Source organism: Urocitellus parryii, chromosome 11, assembly GCF_045843805.1.
Source record: "Urocitellus parryii isolate mUroPar1 chromosome 11, mUroPar1.hap1, whole genome shotgun sequence".
Taxonomy (NCBI): Eukaryota; Metazoa; Chordata; class Mammalia; order Rodentia; family Sciuridae; genus Urocitellus; species Urocitellus parryii.
Genome location: NC_135541.1, coordinates 11937336 through 11943100, shown reverse-complemented (window position 1 = coordinate 11943100; position 5765 = coordinate 11937336).

The following is a 5765-nucleotide window of genomic DNA, read 5'->3' as shown; positions in this document are numbered from 1 at the left end:
GGGTGTTTAAAATGCTATTTTAAAATAGAACAATAAGCTTCCATCCATTTTAAAGTCATCTCTCTGGTGGTCCTCATGTGCATAGAATCTTATTCTAGGAGACTTCTTGCTCAAAGCTTATAAGAAGTGTTCACGATTTTTTATTGTGGTTTGAAGATAACATATGATGTGCATAGTACATGGGTCCCATAAATATCTAACAACCAGAGGTTTTCTGCCTTTTTGGAGATTAAGGGTAAGGAAACACAAAGCTAGCAGGGCACTGTGAGGCACACCTATAATCCCAGCAATTCAGGAGTTGAGGTAGGAGGATTGCAAGTTCAAGGGCAGCATCAGCAAGATCCTGTCTCAAAATTTAAAAAAAGGGGAGTGACTAAGATGTTATTATGTGTCATGACACACGAATAAACCAGTCAGGGTCACTCCAGGAGAACTGGGCTATCACAAAATAATCTCACAAAGATAGAGAAATACCTTTTTCTTTGGATTCTGTGATGGCCCCTCTGACCCAGCTCCCACAAAGGAGGCAAGGCAGGCAAGAAAGAGAGCACGCCTAGAACCTGGGTTTTATTGGGGTAGGCTGTTGGAAAAAACATGCAAAAGGTGTAGGATTACAAAGGAACAAGGAGGCAGCTGCCTCCAACCAGGTAACGCCCACTCCCAGAGCTACACCTTGCTAATCCAAAGCGCAATGCCAGTCCAGCACCTCTTTACTCAGGATTTAAAGGTGTGTGCATAGCTCCTGCTCAGGATGGCCCCTGACAATTATGGTTTGGATGTGAGGTATCCCCCAAAAGCTCACGTGAGACAATGCAAGAAGGTTCAGAGGAGAAGTAATTGAATTGTGAGAGTCTTAACTTGATCAGTGAATTAATCACCTGATGGGATTAAAGGAGTGGTAACTGAAGGCAGATGGGGTGTGGCTGGAGGAGGTGAGGTATTGGGGGTGTGGCTTCGGGGTTTATATTTGTATGTGGAAAGTAGATCTCTCTCTCTCCTCTCTCCTCTCTCTCTCTCTCTCCTCTCTCTTCTCTCTCTCTCTCTCTCTCTCTCTCTCTCTCTCTCTCTCTCTCTCTCTCTCTCTCTCCTTCCTGATCATCATGTGAGCCGCTTCCCTCTGGAGTCTGCTGTCTATGGATTGTGACCTCTGACACCATGAGCCTCCCAAATCAACTTTTCCTCCTCTCCAGTTGTTCTGGTTGGGTCCTTTTAGACCCAGCAGTGAAACAGCAGGTATGCTAGGGCTGAATGGCAGAGGCCTCTGAGTTCTCTCCAGGACTGGAAAAAAAAAAAAAAAAAAAAGATATGGAAAGCCAACAAAGATACATGGACAATGTAATCAGACTAGGCGATGCCCTTACAAAATAGGAGGAATCCATTTGCTGTTTAGTTAACAACAGTGTAAAATTGTTGGGTATTGGGGGAAGGTGAGCACCTGTATTGTGAATGGCATAGTTTGTGCCACAGGTTTATTGTCTATTTTGTTGAAAAACAAGAGTACACAGTAGATATCATACTCACATTTTGTAGATATGGAAACAGGATAGGAGGAGGCTGGGTCACCTGTCCCATCACTGCACAAGGGAAAAAGATGCCATTGCTCTGGTAGGAGAGGCAGGAGACATAGTCTGCAGTTGGAACGGTGGAGCAGGGAGGATGCAGGGCATCAATCTAGACCTCTAGGCCTGCCTGGTCCCACAGCCTTTTACCAGACTGGTAAACACTTAGGTTGCAGGCTGGAGAAAATGATACTAATCTAAACAACGCTCCTTTAAGTGCTTGGGAATGATGTTGACATAAAAAGGGAGGATTCCAGGGTGTCATTGTATTCAACTCCCCGGGCTTGTGGGAAGTGGTGGAGGTTTTGCAGTAAGATATAGCAACAGATGTGCCTGGGAGGAGTAAATTACATAGAACCTTGGAGTCTATCATCATCATGATCATCATTCACAACATCCAAACACCTCTTTGTTTGGGGCAAGGTGCAGGAGTCAAAAAAGCATGGGCTTTGGGATCAGACAGAAGTCCATGGACATGCTGGCTTGCCATGGCTGCAGCTATGTGGTCCTGTCCAACCTTGCTGTTTCCCCTTGAGCCACCTCTAGAGCCTTCACGCTTTCATGCTTAACGCGTAATTATTGTAAACATTTCTTGCTATATTTCGAGCTATTGTGGAGAGCTCCTTAGAGTTGCATCAGTCGGGGTAATGCTAGCTGCTGTGATCATACACACACACACACACACACACACACTCTCTCTCTCTCTCTCTCTCTCTCTCTCCATGGCTTACTAAAACGAAGGAGAATTTCCCCTCCCCCAAACACAGTGTGACTGGGTATTTTTTTGTGTATTCTAACATGGAAAGGAGTACAGTCTTCTTCCATCAAGGAGTCTTTCCTTCGATTCTCTGCATTTAGTTGGCTGAGGAACAGATAGAGATGAAGGGAGGACATCATCAAGTCATGGCTATGCTGGGAGATGGCACATGTCACTTCCTCCCACACTCCGTTGGTCAAAACCCAGTCACATGATTACAAAGGGAGTCACATGGCCTCAAGGGAGCCTGGGCAATATGAACTATGTACCCAGAAGGAGCAAATGGAAAAGGTGACCATGTAACTTGTGCCATCCTACCTGTATCAAGCACAGGTGTCGAGAGGCAGGGAAGGAACAGTCATCAAGGTTAGAGTCCAAGAGACTGCAATGATAGTTATCCCAGGTGTCTGAGAGGGAAACCTCTAGCAATCAGAATTTTTGGACAGATACAGGTTTTATTTTTTTTTTAATTTTGATATTTATTTTTCAGTTCTCAGCGGACACAACATCTTTGTTTTGTATGTGGTGCTGAGGATCGAACCCGGGCCGCACGCATGCCAGGCAAGCGAGCTACCGCTTGAGCCACATCCCCAGCCCCAGATACAGGTTTTAAACTGTGCAAGAACTTTCAAGATCTCTGATCACCATGTCTGATCCTAAATTTTAAACTGTCGCAAGGCAGCGCCTGTGCAAAGGGCTCCATTACTACTAGTGGGGCTCTGAGCCTCTTCACCAACTCGCTCTGACCTCCCAGGCCCTTCGCTGTTCTTTGCATTTTTGTTCCCAGTCTGCCTTGCTTCACACTTGATAGTTAATTTTCCCCACTTTGGTCTCATGCCAGACCAGGTATTCATCATCACTTCTTGGTTTTGACCTGTTTTTCTTTTTGACCACTATCTGGAGTCTTCCCGGCTGCAATGACCTTGATTGCCTGAGATCCACAGGCTACCAGGTCTAGTCCAGTCCTGGGAGTCAAAACTTCTTTTGCTGGGCTTTCCACTGGTTCCCTTGAACAGAAACTAAGGCTGATATTTGTTCAGAAGGACTGGAACTTGTAGAGAATATCTTTTTTTTTTTTTTAAGTAAAGTATGTGTTCAAGTAGTGTTTTACATGGTTCTGAAATCCGCTTCTTAAATGGTATCATTGGAAGAGAAGAATTTTTTTAATAATTTTTTTTAAAAACTGGTATCTTTTATAGCCTGAGAAATCTTTGCCAATTTGATGTCAATAAAATTTTCTCCTAGGAGTTTGATAGTTTTAGTTTATGTTTAGGTCTATGAGCCACTTTGAATTAATGTTTATGAATGGCCTGAGGTTAGGGGTCAAGATTTCTTTTCTTTTTTTTTCTTTTTTTGGTAACAGATTTTCAGTTGTTCATTGTTCCAGCACTGTTGAACACTGTTCTTTCCCCATCCAAGTATGTTGGCACCTTTGTCTAGAATTAATTGACTCTATGTGTATATGTGGGTACATGCTGGAACTACTCCACTGACCTACATGTTTATCCTTATACCAATATCTCATTGTTTTAATTCCATAGCTTCACTGTGTCTTGAAATTAGGAGGGGTAAGTCCTCTAACTTCTTTCCTCTTTTTCAAGATTATTCTGAATATTTTGGAGTCTTCACATTTCCATGCAAATTTTAGGATCAGCTTGTCAATTTCTACAGGAAAACTTGCTGAAATTTTCACTTTGCATTGAATCTATAAATCATCATTTTCAGACTGAACATCTTAGCAATTTTGAACTTTCCAATCTGTAAATAGACTACATCTGTTTATTTAGATCTTTCGTTTCTCTCAGCAACATCTTCTAGTTTTCAGAGTACACAGGACTTGTGTGTCTTTCATTCATGAATCCCTCAATATTTTTTTATTTTTATAATAAATGGTATTGAAATGTTTTAAAATTTCCGATTGTTAATTGTTCTGATCTTCTTTTTTCCTTTCCTTTTCTTCCTTAAAGAGATTAGGTCTTTAGGGCTGGGGCTGGGGCTTAGTGGTAGAGTACTCGCTTAGCATGCAGACCAGGGTTCAATCCTCAGGACCACCAAGAACAAATACCACCAGATGAGTCCTAGAGCAAAATAAGCCCTGGGAATATTCAGCAAGCATCCAAGAGATTAGGTCTTACTTAGCTGCCCAGGCTGACTCTGAACTGCCTGACTTAAGCAATTTTCTTTCTTTTTGGGGGAGAGGGAGTACCAGGGATTGAACTCAGGAGCACTCAACCACGGAGCCACATCCCCAGTCCTCTTTTATATTTTATTTAGAGACAGGGTCTCACTGAGTTGCTTGGGCCTCGCTAAATTGCTGAGGCTGGCTTTGAACTTGCAATTCTCCCATCTCAGCCTCCCAAGCCACTGGGATTATAGGCATGTGCCACAGGACCCAGGTTAAGCAATTTTCTTGCTACAGCTTTCTAAGTGGCTAGGACTATAGACAGGCAGGTGCCACCAGGCTCACACCCCACTCTGATTTTCAAGTCCAGCCTTTCTCTAAGACCTGCCACTTCAAGGACTGCTGTATCAGTTCTGCATCAGGTTGAGTTCCCTTCGGAGCACGGCGATGTCTGACTGGAACGAGAGGTGAGCGTGGGAGGAGTCGAGGGTGACGGTGTTTTGCATCCTGGATGACTGTGCTTGGAGTTTCTGTGGCTGACGATTTGACAGGCTTCATTGGTATTGTGCTGTGTCTCAGGAACTATGCTAATAGTTAGTGATATGGCTCATAGTCCCTGCCCTAGAAACCCACAGAGCAGTGGGGACAAGTGATCAGTAACAAGGTGTACAGAGTTTCCATGGGAATGCAGAACAGAGGGCCCACGCCTGGTTTCTGAAGTCACTGTGAGAAAGCTGTACCTGGAGAGGCAGCAGCTGCTCATCCTGAGCCCAAGAGCAGAGTCAGCCCGAGTGGCTACAGAGTCCAGCCCAACCCTGGTGGGTGGCTGGCTGGCCACGTCATGCACCGAATGTGAATTCTCTCAAATACACATGTAAAAACTCCAACAGCTGGCCCACATGTGAAAGGCCCTTCTACAGCTCACAGGGAGACCCCCCAGATGGACAAGATACAAACACTTCCGGCCCAGCAGAAGGCAGCTGTGAGTTCTCCAGGTACCTATTAGAAAAGCAAAAACAAAGCCCTGAGATGACCATGTCTAACCTCAGGGTAAAGTACCCGCTTGGCACCAAAGCTTTGGGGCTGTGTTACAAAGAAGTGGATTGCTAGTGGTCTGTCTACCTCCCCCTTTCTTGCTACACGTTCTTTCAAGATGCTGAGGGGTGGAAAAAGTTGAGCTAAGCTGTCTAGCCGAGGCTGCCTCCTCTACAAACCACACAGATTGCTGTCTTCAAAGGAAATCAGCTTTTTATTTATTTTTTTCCAGCATTCAGTCCTACATAAGGTTCCAATGACCCAAAAGCGGCCTGTGAGCTTACCCAGATGC